The 17,205-nt window shown below is 39.1% G+C and overlaps 1 non-coding gene across 1 annotated transcript; it reads right to left on the bottom strand.

The window, feature by feature from the left end:
* Positions 1-13,888: 13,888 nt before the first annotated feature.
* On the bottom strand, positions 13,889-13,996 carry LOC112766225 (small nucleolar RNA R71). Its single transcript, XR_003184194.1, has one exon. It is a non-coding gene; the product is annotated as a small nucleolar RNA R71 (small nucleolar RNA).
* Between the last annotated feature and the right edge of the window lie 3,209 nt (positions 13,997-17,205).

The following is a 17,205-nucleotide window of genomic DNA, read 5'->3' as shown; positions in this document are numbered from 1 at the left end:
ATCTCCTAAACCCAATGATCTCCCCATTTCTGATCTTACCCATTCTATTTACTTTCTGCCATTTAATTTCCTGCTCATTACCCCAACTCCCCATTTAAGATTCTGCACTTTAATTTCTGTTATTTACTTTCTAGTCATTTAAATTTCTGCATCTCAATCTAAATTCTGTTTAGCTCAACTAGCATATTCTTCTAACTAAAGTTGCTTGACCAATCAATCCTTGTGGGATTCGACCTCACTCTATTGTGAGTTTTACTTGACGATAATTCGGTATACTTGCCGAAGGGAAATTTGTTGAGAGACAAGTTTTCATGCATCAAGACGACCTGGGATTCATACTCCCAGTATTTTAATTTCAAATTTCTGTGACAACTTTTTAAATTGATAAGTGGATTTCTGGCGAGTTAAGAACTATACTTGCAACGTATATATTTTAATAATTTTTAATTTGCCAATTTCTGCTCGCATCAATTTTTGGCGCCGTTGCCGGGGAGTTGCAATAGAGTGCTAGAGTTATTAATTAGAATTTATTTATTTACATTTTATTTTATTTTTGTCACTATGAGCTGTACGTTTCTTTCGTTAAATGACGCGTTCACTTCCTGATCCAAGCTTGCCAGTATTTGACCCTGAAATTGAAAGAACTCTTTCACGTATAAGGCAAGCTAGGCGTCGGTGACTCCTCTTTGAGGACGAACCTGAACTGTCATCTAAGGAAGAAACAAGCTCCCTCTCTACTGATCCAGTTCATTTACGTGCAGGTGACATGGCAGCACCCAGAAGAGTCACTATCCAGGAGGAAGGAGCCCCTGATTTTACGCTCCAACCATTTCAGGCACACCACCTAGCAGTAGCTGTAGATTTTGAAATAAAGTCTTCACTACTCAACTTGATGCCCAAATTTCATGGCTTACTTGCTCAAGAGCCTATCAAGCATCTTAGGGATTTCCAGACTGCTTGTTCTACTGTTAAGCGTGATGGCACTGATGAAATCTCCATTCTGTTGAAAGCCTTCCCGTTTTCTCTGGAGGGAAAGGCAAGAGAGTGGTACTACACTCAACCCGTAACAACTGTTTCCAACTGAGATATACTTAGAAGAGAGTTTCTGGATAAATTCTTTCCAGCTGAAGTTGCCGATAAGCTGAGGAAGGATATGTCTATGATTGTTCAGGATGAATCTGAGACCCTCTGAATACTTGGAACGCTTCAATAATCTTCGAGACTCATGCCCCCATCATATGATTGACAAGATAGTGTTGCTCGACTACTTTACACAGGGTTTGAAATCTCAAGATAGGACCACACTAGAAGGTGCTAGCAATGGTTCTATGAAAAAGTACAAGACTACAGAAGAAGCATGGCAATTGATCAGCGACTTAGCTGACTCCACTAGGAATCATAAGCAGAGACAAAGTCGGTCAAGAGCTGTTGCAGAGGTATCCACTAGTAAAGAGACTGCTGCTATAGCTCAGAGCTTATGTGAAATGACTAACTTGCTGAAGCAGATGCAACTGAATCAACAACAGCCTCAGCAAGTTCAACATTCTCCACCACAGCACATCCAGCAGTTGGTTCCACAAAGAGTATGTGGAATCTGTGCAGATTACAGTCACTATACCGATGAATGTCTACAACTCCAACCAGAAGATAACACTGTAGCAGCCACTCATAACTTTCATGACCGCCCCAATCAAGGATACAATCAAGGTGGCAACTATAACCAAGGATGGCAGGATATCTCTAACTAAGGTTGGAGGGACAATTATAACAGAGGAGGCAGAGATAATAATGGGAATCAGAGGTGGAATAATAATAACAATTTCAAGCAGCAGAATCAGAATCAGTCCTACAGAGCACCTCATTTAAGACAGCCTCAAGCATCTCAGCAGACCTCTCAGATCACTTACCCCTCTTCATCTCCTAATGATGAATTACTATAAGTCATTGATCGGAGACAACAGGCCATGGAAAATAACCTTACTTCTACCCTGAATGGTTTGAATTCTACTTTACAAGCCCTTGTCTCACAGATTGGATCAATGAACAACTCCAACAACCAATCCTCAAGCTCTGGTGGACTCCCCTCTCAACCATTACCCAACCCAAAGGGTGGTATTAATGCCATCACCCTAAGGTCCGGAACCACATTGCAAGAGAGGAATTAAGAAGAACCAACTCCATCTGAACACACCTCAGCTGAAGAGGTAGTGGAAATAGAAGATGGTGAAGAAGAAAAGAGCATGCAAGACATGGCTGAAGAAGAAGACACCAAATCACAGGAAGAAGCACCAAAGGGTGCAGACACTATAGAGGACGCCGTTCCTATTCCATTTCCACAACTTGCAAGGAAGCCCAGGAAGCAGTTGGAACCTGATCCCAAAATGATAGAAATCTTCAAAAAGGTTGAGGTAACTGTTTTCCTTTTTCATGTCATTCAACAGGTACCTAAATATGCAAAGTTTCTAAAAGATTTGTGCATACATAAAGACAAAATTAATGAATTAGAAACTATTCCTTTAGGAAGTTCTATATCTGCTTTAATGGGAAATTTACCTGAAAAGTGTAGTGACCCAGGTCCTTGTATAGTTAGTTGTACTATTGGTGGTGTAGTAATTTATGTCTGCATGTGTGATTTAGGAGCATGTGTTAGTATAATGCCTTTATCTGTATATGATGTTTTGAGGCTCCCTTCCTTAAAAAGGTCGGCAGCTCGTTTTGTGTTAGCAGATAAAAGCATTATTACAGTGGCTGGAGTTGCTGAAGACGTTTTAGTGAACATTAAAGGGCTCACATTCCCCACTGATTTTTATATCTTGGAGATGCCCCATAATGACTCAGATAAGCCATCATCAATCCTACTTGGGAGACCATTCCTGAAGACATCAAAATTCAAATTGGATGCTTTTTCAGGAACATACTCTTTTGAAATAGATGGCCGAATGGTAATCTTCAATCTGAATGAAGTTATAAGCAACCCTCCAGAAGATCGTTCTATCTTCCAGTGTGACATCATAGATGAAACCATAGCTGAAGTTCACCAGGAAGAGTTTGAAGATAAGTACATAGGACAAGGTCCAAGTGTGGGGAATTCCGAGGACAATGCAGGCACTCTACCACTGCCACCAGTTCCAGATAATACAGAGCCAGACCATGACCATAAGTTAGAATTAAAACCTCTTCCTCCACACCTCAAATATGCCTACCTTGAGGACAAGCAGAAGTTTCCAGTTATCATTTCACAGGACCTCACTTCTCAGCAGGAAGAGCAGTTACTTAGTGTGCTGAGGAAGCACAAGAAAGCAATTGGGTGGAGCTTAGTAGACATAGTAGGCATCAACCCTCAAGTTTGTGAGCACAGGATATTTTTAAAAGAAGGAGCAAGACCTGTTCGTCAAGCCCAAAGAAGATTGAACCCCACCATTTTAGAGGTTGTCAAGAAGGAAGTAACCAGACTATTAGAGGCAGGTATTATCTACCCCATCTCAGACAGTGAATGGGTGAGCCCAGTACAAGTGGTGCCCAAGAAGTCTGGAGTCACTACAGTGAAGAATGAGCATGGAGAGCTCATAGAAACCAGAGTACAAAACGTCTGGAGGGTCTGCATTGATTACAGGCGTCTCAACCAAGCTACTCGTAAGGATCACTACCCTCTTCCATTCATTGATCAAATGCTGGATCGCCTGTCAGGTAAATTACATTATTGCTTTTTAGATGGTTACACAGGCTATTTCCAGATTCATATAGCTCCTGATGATCAGGAAAAGACTACCTTTACATGTCCCTTTGGGACTTATGCTTACAAGAGAATGCCCTTTGGCCTGTGCAATGCACCAGCTACTTTCCAAAGGTGCATAATGATCCTTTTCTCTGATCTCATTAAGGTCTGTATGGAGGTTTTTATGGACGATTTTAGCGTTTATGGTGATTCTTTTAGCCTTTGCTTAGATGGGTTATCTAGAGTATTAGATAGATGTGTCAATACAAACCTTGTATTAAATTTTGAAAAATGTTACTTTATGGTAAAACAAGGGATTGTACTGGGACATGTTGTATCTAATACTGGCATCTCTGTAGATCTAGCAAAGGTGGATGTTATTTCTAGTTTGCCTTACCCCTCTTCTGTGAGGGAAGTCCGTTCGTTCCTTGGCCATGCAGGTTTTTACAGGAGATTTATTAAGGACTTTAGTAAGGTAGCACTTCCCTTATCCAGATTACTGTAGAAAGATATTGAGTTCGAGTTCAGTGAAGATTGCAAACAAGCATTTGACAAGCTGAAAACCGCCCTAACTCAAGCTCCAATTGTGAGAGGACCAGACTGGAATCAGCCGTTTGAAATCATGTGCGATACTTCCAACCATGCAGTAGGAGCAGCGCTGGCTCAGCGTGAAGGTAAGGATCCTTTTGTTATTGCTTATGCGTCTAAGACTTTGGACACTGCCCAGTCAAATTATACTACTACTGAGAAAGAGCTTCTTGCTATTGTTTTTGCTTTGGATAAATTCCGAGCTTATTTACTTGGTACTAGAGTAGTAGTGTATTCGGACCATGCAGCTTTAAAGTATCTATTAGCTAAAAAGGAGTCCAAACCAAGGCTCATACGTTGGATACTGCTATTACAAGAATTTGATTTAGAAATAAAGGATAGGAGTGGTAACTAGAATCTAGTGGCAGACCACTTGAGTCGCCTTGAGCACATTAAGGATGATTCTACTCCTATAGATGATAATTTTCCATTTAATAACCTGCAAGCAGTATCTGAGGTAGTCCCTTGGTGCGCACCTGTAGCTAATTATCTAGTTAGTCGCACATTTCCTCCACACTTTTCTAAGCATCAAAGAGACAAGCTGAAAAGCGAGTCTAAATATTATATATGGGATGACCCATATTTATGGAGATGTGGCGCTGATCAGGTAATTAGACGTTGTGTGCCTCAATCAGAATTCCAGTCCATTTTAGAGGCCTGTCACTCATCTGAGAGTGGAGGACATTTTGGCCCTCAAAGAACAGCTAGAAAGATCTTAGACTGTGGATTCTGGTGGCCTACTCTTTTTAGAGACGCTGCTGAGTTTTGTAAATCTTGTCTCCCATGCCAAAAATTTGGTAATATATCCAGGAGGGATGAGATGCCTCAACAAATTATGCTTTTCTGTGAAATTTTTGATGTTTGGGGCATTGACTTCATGGGTCCATTTCCAAATTCTAATGGCTATTTTTATATATTGTTAGCTGTGGATTACGTTTCCAAATGGGTGGAAGCAATTCCTACCCGCACTGATGATGCTAACACTGTTGTTTCCTTTGTGAGAAACCATATTATTTGCCGCTTTGGATCACTACGAGCAATCATGAGCGATCAAGGCACCCATTTTTGTAACAGGAGACTAACAGGATTAATAAAGAAGCATGGGATAATTCATAAGATTGTAACAGCATACCATCCTCAGACCAATGGGCAAGCCGAGGTGTCAAACAGAGAGATAAAGCGTATCTTGCAGAAGATAGTCAAACCTCATAGAAAAGACTGGAGCACAGAGAAGATAGTCAAACCTCATAGAAGATAGTCAAACCTCATAGAAAAGACCAATGGGCATATAGGACAGCATATAAAACACCCATTGGGATGAGTCCTTTCTGCTTAGTTTATGGAAAGGCTTGTCATCTCCCAGTTGAAGTAGAGCACAGAGCCTTTTGGGCAGTCAAGGAGTGCAACATGGAAATTGAGAAAGCCGAAGCTGAAAGGAAGTTGCAACTGCAAGAACTGGAGAGCCTTCGCCTAGAAGCTTTTGAGAACTCAAGAATATATAAGGAGAAGATGAAGGTTGTACAAGATCAGCACATCAAGAGAAAAGAGTTCCAATCTGGGATTTAGTCCTCCTTTACAAATCTCGACTGAGGCTCATGCCAGGCAAGTTGAGATCCAGATGGGAAGGTCCATACAGAGTAGAGAAGGCCGAACCATACAGAGTTTATCACCTAAGCCATCCTTCAAGCTCTGAACTTATCAAAGTTAATGGACAACGTCTGAAGCTATACCATGGCGAGAAGATGCAGAAAAATAAAGAGCTTGAGATCTTCCTCTTGGAAGATCCCCACATGGCAGAAGATTGAGCTAGTGGAGCATTCAACTTACAGACGTTAAAGCAAAGTGCTAGGTGGGAGACAACCAACCATGGTATGATCGTTCTTTTCTTTATTTTTAGTTTTTCTATTTAATAACCCTTCTCTTTATCAGCACATTTCGTGCATCTGCATTTGCATAATATAAAAAAAACGGCCACGCGATGCGATTGCATCAGCGACGCGTCTGCGTCGAAAGAGAGGGGAGAAAATAAAAAAAACAAACAGAGAGTCACGCTGGAGCGTGGCTGGAGGCATGCCAGGGGAACAAATCGTCCCATGTGACCGCGTCGCTGACGCGTCCGCATCATATGGGAATTATGGCCTCCCACGTGACCGCATGCCCCACGCGGCCGCGTGCTTTGATTTTCGACGTAAAAAGGGGTGCACAACGAATTATTGTGCAAGAGTGGTGCTGGATTGGTGCTGGACGCACAATCCCTATCACGCGACCGCGTCGTCAACACGTCCGCATGATTCCTTTCTGAAGCCCGCTCACGCGATCGCATGCCCCACGCGATTGCGTCACCCCAAATTTGGCAAATATATAAATTCGAACAGCGCGCCTGCACTCACGCCAGAAGCATAACATGGGTCACGTGACCACGTGACTGATGCGACCGCATCGCCTGAATTAAAGCGCAATCACGCGAACGCGTGCCCGACGCGGCCGCGTCGATTGCGCCGCATAGCTCAACCTGAATTGCCAAAATATCTTATCTTTCTCTTTTCCAAATCCTAATTTTTCTTTTCCCTCTTTATTTCTTCCTTCTCCCTTCTTCCTTCTATCTCCCCTTTCACTCTCTCTCTCTCTCTCACCTCTATTAACAAGGTTTTATTTTCTTCTTCCCTCATTCCTTTTCTATCATTCTTCTTATTTTATATGTTATTTTCTTTTCTTTTCTTTTTCTTTTCATTATCCATATTTTCTTTCTTCTTCTTTCCTTTTTACATGGTGTTAGAAATTTATTTGAGTCCTTATTCCTCATTATATGCTTGTGGATCGTTGCAATTTGTTTGGAAATTATATATTATTTTCTTTAAAGGTTTGCTTGCATGTTCAACTTATTCTTTTCATTGGATTATTTACCATGCATGCTATGTGTTTGTGAAAAAGCCCGTATGGCATTATGCACTTCTCTATTATACTTTCTACTATTCAAAGCATGTTTTTCACAAATTCCCTTTACTCTTTTATTAATTGAATTTAATTGCCAATACAAACGTGATAGTTTGTTACGACGTGATGCTTGATCTATGCTACTCATGCCCTTGCCGGCATACCAATAAACATCTTGCATCTACTTCCCTATCGTGCACTTATTCTATTCCCTTTCTTGATCTTTTCACATGTTGTCATGACCATGTGTTTATTTCATTCATCTTTACCGTGCACTGATTTTCACTCACTCTATCCCCTTCCTTGCTTTATTTCTTTGGATTTAACTTACTTTCTCTTCCCTTTTTCAGAATGGCCACCAAGAAAGGCAAAGAGAAAGCTACCCTTAAATCCACAGCAAGGAAAAGAACGAAGAGAGCATTAGTGGCAGGACCTTCTTCAATTGTAGTCAAGCCCTCAACAAAAAGAATTAAAAGGATTATCAAGGTTGATGAAAAGGAGAGAGCCTTCCCAGCCAAGGACACTGCACGATTTCCAAATCGCTACTGTGAGCAGATGTTTCCTATTATGGCAGCTCAAAATTACAACAATGAACACCTTCTTATCCTTCTGCCTCGTATCGCTGAATTTGTTGAGCCACAAATTGCACAAAGACATTGGGGATTCTTACAGAGACAGCCACGACAGGTTAATCTTTCTTGGGTTGTTAAGTTCTACTCCAACTTCCACCTGCCAACTCTGTAGTCCATTTATTTACACCAGAAGCAAGTCCCTATTACAGAAGTGGCCATACAGCAAGCCTTAGATCTTCCACCTGCTCCAGAAGGATTGGACGCCTTTCAGAAAGCCGCAATCAAGCGCTAGGCATACACCTTTGACTGGGACACTGTTCTCAGAGTTATCGCTCGACCTGGCAGTAAATGGATCTTCGGATACTATCGTTCCCGTCCTAAGGGAATCTCGGCTTCCGCACTCACCTTAGAGGCTCACGTATGGGCACAGATTATGTCCCATTACGTCTTCCCGAGTACTCATGAGTCCTCCTTCACCGCAGACATGGCCGTTCTACTATGGTGCATCCTCACAGACCAGCCTCTTAATTTACCAAGACATATCCGAAATGCTATGGAACATGTGCAGATCGCGGGCAACCTACCTTTCCCCACATTGGTCTCTGATCTTATCTCAGCAGCCGGAGTATCCTACAAAGCTGGAGACACCAAAGCCATTTTTCCACGGGATGATCAGTATGTCTCTAACGGGAGATATCTCAGGCCACAACTTGCCACTACCAGCCAGTCCACAGAGGATGCTGCAGCTCCTCCACCATCTACTAGTCAGCTGCTGCACCAAATACTGAAGCGATTGGACCAACAAGAAAAGAAAGCTAAGCTCCGAGAGCGCCGCAACCACCGCTGTTTCAAATACCTCAAGGAGCTACTTACAGGCAATCACCGACCCGATGACAATCCAAGCACTCCAGACTACACTTCTTTCACCAGCACAGGGAGCCACGATGGTCCCGACTATGGAGACACTGCCACTAGCCCACCATTGTTCCTGACCGATGGCACCGAGGACGGTGCAAAGCCTTAAGTGTGGAGAGGTCGGTTAGTACCTAACTTCCGGAGGTAATTTCTCTTCCCTAGCACTAATAAATTAGGATATTTTAGTTAGATTTTCTTTCTTTTATAGAATAGGATAAATTGCATAGTAATAGGTTAGTTGCATGCATGTTCTACTTGATTGAAAAGACAATAAGTTTCTTCTAAGACTCTATCTTTGGAACAAAATTTCACTAATTTTAATTAAATTTTTTTTATGATAAATCTGCTTGAAGTTGTATTTGGAACATGATGTTTGAGCTAAAGAACACACAACCTTTGAAGATTTGAGCCTTTATGCATGGTTACATTATTTAACCATAATTATTTTATTCTTGTGTGTTTACTTCTCTATGATTGTAATCTAAATTTTGTTTCATCCTATATGTCCAATATTTATTATGTTTGTATGCTTGCATATGATTGAGGCCATTATTTATTTAAACTCACTTATCCAAATTAAGCCTACCCTTTTCATTTACCTTTGTTAACCACTTTGAGCCTTTAAATCCCATTTGTTTTATATTTTAGCACATTACTAGCCTTAAGCGGAAAAACAATTGTATATCCCAAATTGAATCTTTGGTTAGCTTAAGATAGAATTGTGTATGCTAGTTAAGTATGGGAAATTGTGGGAACAAAAGTTATTAAGGGAATGTGTCATGATAATACAATGGGAATTTGGATACCTACTCATGTGAAACTATAAGAATTAAAAATCTATGTGCATTGATAAGCTATGTTTATTTTTATGTCTATATTAAAATAAAAAAAATCAATAAATAAATAAGGGGACAAAATTACCCCAATGCTGAATTAAGAATTCAAAGATCAATGCACATATGATAAAATTAAAAAAAATTGATACATGAGTATGGAATGTAAAAGGGAATTCTGGGTAGCTAGGTATGAATTCTAAGGTTATATAAAATATATTGGTTGGGTTAAAGCTTGGGTTAATTAAAGATTTAATTTATAAGCTCACTTAACCATATATGTATCCCTACCCTTACCTTGGCCCATTACAACCTTGAAAAGACCTCATGATGTTTGCATCGGTATAATAACTATTGTTGATTGGTTAGGAGAAGAACAAAAGTTAGAAAGCATGATTAGAGAAGGATAGAGTGATTACCCTATACACTAGAGAGATTAGAGCATATATACATCATCAGTAAGGGTTAAATGCTTGAATTTCCATGTTCCCTGCTTGCATGAGCTATCTTCTTGCACTTTTATCTGTCTTACTGTATAATGGTAGAATTAGTGGAATTTGATTTGTAATTGTTTTGAAGAGCTTATTTACTTTTGATCAAGTGGGCAAGAATCATATAGTTGCATTCATATATATAGGTTGCATTGCATTGCATGAGTTTCTACATGTTCATACTTATTTATCTTATCTCCTTCAGTTAAGCATGAGGACATGCTAATGTTTAAGTGTGGGGAGGTTGATAAACCACTATTTTATGGTTTATATTGTGTTCAATTGTGTGGTTTTATCATGATCCTTACCCACTTATTCATTAATTTAGCATGCATTTATATTTCCTTCCTGAAATTATTACATGATTGAAAACTGCTTCCTAGAGACTTTTAATTATGCATTTTTATTCTCCTTTATTCCATTCGATGCCGTAATCTGTGTGTTAAGTGTTTTAGGCTTTATAGGGCACGAAGGAGTTGGAGATTGGAAAGGAAGCTAGCAAAAATAGAAGGAACACGAGAAATTGAGGAGATAACCAGCGAGAAGTGACGCGGCCGCATGGCTCACGCGTTCATGCGAAAGAGGAGAAATCACAGTGACGCAACCGCATTGCTCACGTGACCGCGCAGATTGGAAAAGCACAAGTGACACGAAAGCGTGAATGACGCGAACGCGTGGCAGGGAAAAACGCGAATGACGCGTCCACATGGGTGACGCGATCGCGTGATGTGCGCGATCTGCACAATCTGCAGAATTCGCTGGGGGCCATTTGGACCCTATTTTGACCCAGTTTTCGGCCCAGAACAGCAGACTAGAGCCAGAGAACATGCAGAAACCAGAACAACAATTCATTCTACACAGTTTTAGTTTTAGATCTAGTTTTTACTCCTCCTCTAGGTTTTTCTCTCTACACATTCATAGTCCTTAGGATTTTATTTTCCTACCACTTTTTGCATTGGGATACTGAGAAGAGTTATTACCTCATCAAGACTTCGTCATTCCAGTTCATTTTCTTTACTTGGCTTTACTCTTCCATGTCCTTTGCTTTGCTTAATTTTACCATTGGAATATTTTTAGGATTATTTAATATAAGGATTACTTTTATTTTTAATTGATTATTTTGATTTTTATTTACAATGTCTTTCTTCAATTCCCTTTCATATGTTATGAATTTTACATTCACAATGAGCGAGTAGTTCCCTAACTTGATGGGGAGTTGATTGAAAGGAACCCTTGAGTTGGAAGGCTTAAAAGAAAGATTGTAATTGGGTTTATTGTTGGATTGCCCTCTAGTCACTAATACCAATCCCTTTTAATTAAGTGGGTTGCAACTTGTGAACGGACGTAGCATTCCAACCTGTTTGACTTTCCCTTACCTAGTAAGAGATAACTAAACAGGATAACCTTTAATTATCAATTAATCTAGAGAGTAATTCAACAATAATGGGGCTTCCAACTAATCAACTCCCAGTCAAGGCTTTTATTCACATTATTCAAATTCTCCAATTTAATTTCCTATTTACTCAACTCAAACCTTTTTGAAAACATCTGATTAATAAAATAGCACACTTTTCTGCAACTCATTGGGAGACGACCTGGGATTCATACTCCAGTATTTTAATTTCAAATTTCTGTGACACCTTTCTAAATTGATAAGTGGATTTCTGGCGAGTTAAGAACTATACTTGCAACGTATATATTTTAATAATTTTTAATTCGCCAATTTCTGCTCGCATCAGGCGCCATTGAGATCACAATTTCGTGCAACATATTTTTGGCGGTGTTGCTGGGGATTGTACGAGTTTGGACAACTGACGGTTCATCTTGTTGCTCAGATTAGGTAATTTTCTTTTCAAAAAGTTTTCAAAAACCTTTCAGAAAAATTTTCTTCTTTTTCGTTTTTCTAAAAATAATTTTCAAAAAATCCTAAAAAAATTTAATAAAATCATAAAATCAAAAATATTTTGTGTTTCTTGTTTGAGTCTAGCATCAATTTTTAAGTTTGATGTCAATTGCATGTTTTAATTTTTTCTCAAAAATTTTTTTCGAAAATTCATTGATTGCATTCTTCATGATCTTCAAGTTGTTCTTGACAAGTCTTCTTGTTTGATCTTCATATTTTCTTGTTTTGTGTCTTTTGTTGTTTTTCATATGTATTTTTGCATTCATAGTGTCTAAACATGAAAAATCTCTAAGTTTGGTGTCTTGCATGTTTTTCTTTTCTTGACAATTTTTCAAAAGTAAGTTCTTGATGTTCATCATAATCTTCAAAGTGTTCTTGGTGTTCATCTTGACATTCATAGTGTTGTTGCATGCATCATGTGTTTTGATTCATAATTTTTATATTTTGAGTCATTTAGTTATTTTTCTTACTCCTCATTAAATTCAAAAAAATATCTTTTCCTTATTTTACTCATAAATCTTGAAATCTTTGTGTTGACTTAGTCAAAAAATTTTAAAATAAGTTGTTTCTTGTTAGTCAAGTCAAGATTTCAATTTTAAAAATCTTATCTTTTCAAAACTTTTTCAAAACTCAAATCTTTTCACTTTTCTTTTATATTTTCGAAATTTTTTTAAAAATTGATTTTCAAAATCTTTTTCTTGTCTTTACTTCATAATTTTCGAAAACTTTACTAACAATTAATGTGATTGATTCAAAAATTTGAAGTTTGTTACTTTCTTGTTAAGAAAGGTTCAATCTTTAAATTCTAGAATCATATCTTTTAGTTTCTTGTTAGTCAAATAATCAATTTTAATTTTAAAAATCAAATCTTTTTAATTTCCTTTTCAAATCTTTTTGAAAATAAATTTTCAATCAAATCTTTTCCAATCATATCTTTTTTTTTAAATCATATCTTTTTCAAAATCAATTTCAAAATCTTTTCTAACTTCCTATCTTTTCAAAATTGATTTTCAAATCTTTTTCAACTAACTAATTAACTTTTTGTTTGTTTCTTATCTTTTTCAAAACCACCTAACTACTTTTCTCTCTCTAATTTTCGAAAATCACCTTCCTCTTTTTCAAAATTCTTTTAATTAACTAATTGTTTCAAATTTTAATATTAATTTATTTCTACTCTTAATTTTCGAAAATCTCTAACCATTTTCAAAAACAATTTTCGAAAACTCTCTCTCTCATCTCCTTCTATTTATTTATTTATCTACTAACACTTCTCTTCTATTCATAATTCGAACCCTCTTCTCTTCTCTCTCTGTGTTCGAATTTTTCTTCTTCTACTCACATAATGGAATCTCTATAATGTGACATAGAGGATTCCTCTTCTTTTCTGTTCTTTTCTTTTTCATATGAGCAGGAGCAAGGACAAGGACATTCTTGTTGAAGCAGATCCTGAACCTGAAAAGGACTCTGAAGAAGAAGAAGCTAAGAGAAGCTAAAGCACAACAATTCAGAGAAAACCTTATAGAGAATCTCAAAAAAGAATGAGACATAGCCGAACCTAACAACAATGCAAGGAAGATGTTTGGTGACTTTACTGCACCAAATTCCAACTTCCATGGAAGAAGCATCTCAATCCCTGCCATTGGAGCAAACAATTTTGAGCTAAAGCCTCAATTAGTTTCTCTGATGTAACAGAATTACAAGTTTTATGGACTTCCATCAGAAGATCCTTTTTAGTTCTTAACTGAATTATTGCAGATCTATGATACTGTTAAGACCAATGGGGTTGATCCGAGGTCTACAGGTTTATGCTTTTCCCTTTTTCTATAAGAGACAGAGCTAGAGTATGGTTGGACTCTCAACCTAAAGATAGCCTGAACTCTTGGGATAAGCTTGCCACGACTTTCTTAGCCAAGTTCTTTCCTCCTCAAAAGCTGAGTAAGCTTAGAATGGATGTTCAAACCTTTAGACAGAAAGAAGGTGAATCCCTCTATGAAGCTTGGGAGAGATACAAGCAACTGACCAAAAAGTATCCTTCTGACATGCTTTCAGAATGGACCATCCTGGATATATTCTATGATGGTCTGTCTGAATTGTCGAAGATGTTATTGGACCATTCTGCAGGTGAATCTATTCACCTGAAGAAAACGCCTGCAGAAGCTCAAGAACTCATTGACATGGTTGTAAATAACCAGTTCATGTACACTTCTGAAAGGAATCCTGTGAATAATGAGACGCCTCAAAGGAAGGAAGTTCTTGAAATTGATGCTCTGAATGCCATATTGGCTCAGAACAAAATGTTGACTCAACAAGTCAATATGATTTTTCAGAGTCTGAATGGATTGCAAAATGCATCCAACAGTACTAAAGAAGCATCTTCTGAAGAAGAAGCTTATGATCCTGAGAACCCTGCAATGGCAGAGGTGAATTACATGGGTGAAGCCTATGGAAACACCTATAATCCCTTATGGAGAAATCATCCAAATTTCTCATAGAAGGATCAACAAAAGCCTCAACAAGGCTTTAATAATGGTGGAAGAAACAGGTTTAGCAATAGCAAGCCTTTTCCATCATCTTCTCAGCAACAGACAGAGAATTCTGAGCAGAGCTCCTCTAGCTTAGCAAACATAGTCTCTGATCTATCTAAGACCACTCTAAGTTTTATGAATGAAACAAGGTCCTCCATTAGGAATTTGGAGGCACAAGTGGGCCAGCTGAGTAAAAGAGTCACTGAAACTCCTCCTAGTACTCTCCTAAGCAATACAGAAGAGAATCCAAAAAGAGAGTGCAAGGCCATAACCTTGCTTGGTGTGGTCGAACCTAGAGAGGAGGAGGAGGACATGAATCCCAATGAGGAAAACCTCTTGGGACGTCCTCTGGACAAAAAGGAGTTCTCAATTGAGGAACCTAAGGAATCTGAGGCTCATCTAGAGACCATAGAGATTCCATTGAGCCTCCTTTTACCATTCTTGAGCTCTGATGACTATTCATCCTCTAAAGAAGATGAAGACATTGTTGAAGGGCAAGTTGCCCAGTATTTAGGAGTAATCATGAAGCTGAATGCCAAGCTATTTGGTAATGAGACTTGGGAGGATGAACCTCCATTGCTCATTAATGAACTGAATACCTGGGTTCAGCATACTTTACCTCAAAAGAAATAGGATCCTGGTAAATTCCTAATTCCCTGTACCATAGGCACCATGACCTTTGAGAAGGCTCTGTGTGACCTGGGGTCAGGCATAAACTTAATGCCACTCTCTGTAATGGAGAAACTAAGAATCTTTGAGGTACATACTGCCAAATTTTCATTAGAGATGGCAGATAATTCCATGAAAAGGCTTATGGATAGGTAGAGGACGTGCTAGTAAAGGTCAAAGGCCTTTACATCCCTGCTGATTTCATAATCCTAGACACTGGGAAGGATGAGGACGAATCCATCATCCTTGGAAGACCCTTCATAGTCACAGCAAAAGCTGTGATTGATGTGGATAGCAGAGAGTTGAACCTTCAATTGAATGAGGATTACTTTATCTTTAAAACTCAAGGATCTCCCTCTGTAACCATGGAGAGGAAGCAAGAAAAGCTTCTCTCAATGCAGAGTCAAACAAAGCCCCCACGGTCAAACTCTAAGTTTGGTGTTGGGAGGCCACAACCAAACTCTAAGTTTGGTGTTGAACCCCCACATCCAAACTCTAAGTTTGGTGTTGGGAGGTCCCAACAATGCTCTGAATATCTGTGAGGCTCCATGAGAGCCCACTGTCAAGCTATTGACATTAAAGAAGCACTTATTAGGAGGCAACCCAATTTTTATTTATCTATGTTATTTCATGTTATTTTCCTTTTTTTAGGTTGATGATCATGTGGTCTTACAAAAACAATTGTAAAAATTCAAGAAAAATAAAAAATAGCATTAAAAATAGCACACCCTGGAAGAGGAACTTACTGGGGTTTAAACCCCTGTAAGGGTAGCAGAATGGGCGTTTAACGCCTAGTCTAGCACCATTCTGGGCGTTAAACGCCCGAAACAAGAACCAAACTGGCGTTAAATGCCAGAAAGAAGCAACAATCTGGTGTTAAACGCCAGAAACACGTTGCAGCCTAGCATTCAATGCCAAGAAAGAAATAAAAGCTAGCGTTTAACGCCAGAAACAAGCAGCAATCTAGCGTTAAATGCCATGATTGCACCGTAAGGGAGTTTTGCATGCCTAAAAGGAGCAGGGATGATAAATCCTTGACCCCTCAGGATCTGTGGACCCCACAGGATCCCCACTTACCCTACCCCCCTCTCTCTCTCTCTCTCTCACTCACCAATCAAATCATATCATCTTCCCTATATTCTCTTCACCAATCACCTCCATATCTCTTCCCCAAAAATCCCACCTACCTCACTTCAAAATTCAAACACTTTTCCCTCCCAAACCCAACCCTAATGACCAAAACCCAACCCTCCCCTCACCCCTATATAAACCCCTCACTACTCCTTCATATTCACACAACACAAACACCTTTCCCCCCCTCTTGGCCAAACCACCTATCTCCTTCTATCTCCTCTATTTTCTTCTTCTTCGCCTTCTTTCTTTCTTCCACGAGCAAACCTTTTAAGTTTGGTGTGGTAAAAGCATTGCTTTTTGTTTTTCCATAACCATTTATGGCACTTAAGACTGGAGAAACCTCTAAAAAGAGGAAAAGAAAGGCAAAAGCTTCCACCTCTGAGGCATGGAAGATGGAGAGATTCATCTCAAAGTCCATCAAGACCACTTCTATGAAGTTGTGGCCAAGAAGAAGGTGATCCCTGAGGTCCCTTTCATGCTCAAGAAAAATGAGTATCCAGAGATCCGACATGAGATCTGAAGAAGAGGTTGGGAAGTTCTTACCAACCCTATTCAACAAGTTGGAATCTTAATGGTTCAAGAGTTCTATGCCAATGCATGGATCACTAGGAACCATGATCAAAGTATGAACTCGAATCCCAAGAACTGGCTTACAATGGTTCGGGAAAAATACTTAGATTTCAGTCCGGAAAATGTAAGGTTGGCATTCCACTTGCCAATTATGCAAGAAAACGCACGCCCCTACACTAGAAGGGTCAAATTTGATCAAAGGTTTGACCAAGTCCTCATGGACATATGTGTGGAAGGAGCTCAATGGAAAAGAGACTCAAGAGGTAATCCGGTTCAATTGAGAAGACCGGACCTTAAGCCTGTGGCTAGAGGATGGTTGGAGTTCATCCAACGCTCCATCATTCCTACTAGCAACC

Source organism: Arachis hypogaea, chromosome 2 (assembly GCF_003086295.3).
Source record: "Arachis hypogaea cultivar Tifrunner chromosome 2, arahy.Tifrunner.gnm2.J5K5, whole genome shotgun sequence".
Lineage (NCBI taxonomy): Eukaryota > Viridiplantae > Streptophyta > Magnoliopsida > Fabales > Fabaceae > Arachis > Arachis hypogaea.
Note: the sequence above shows the minus strand (reverse complement) of the source record. Positions and strands in the feature narration are given on the sequence as shown.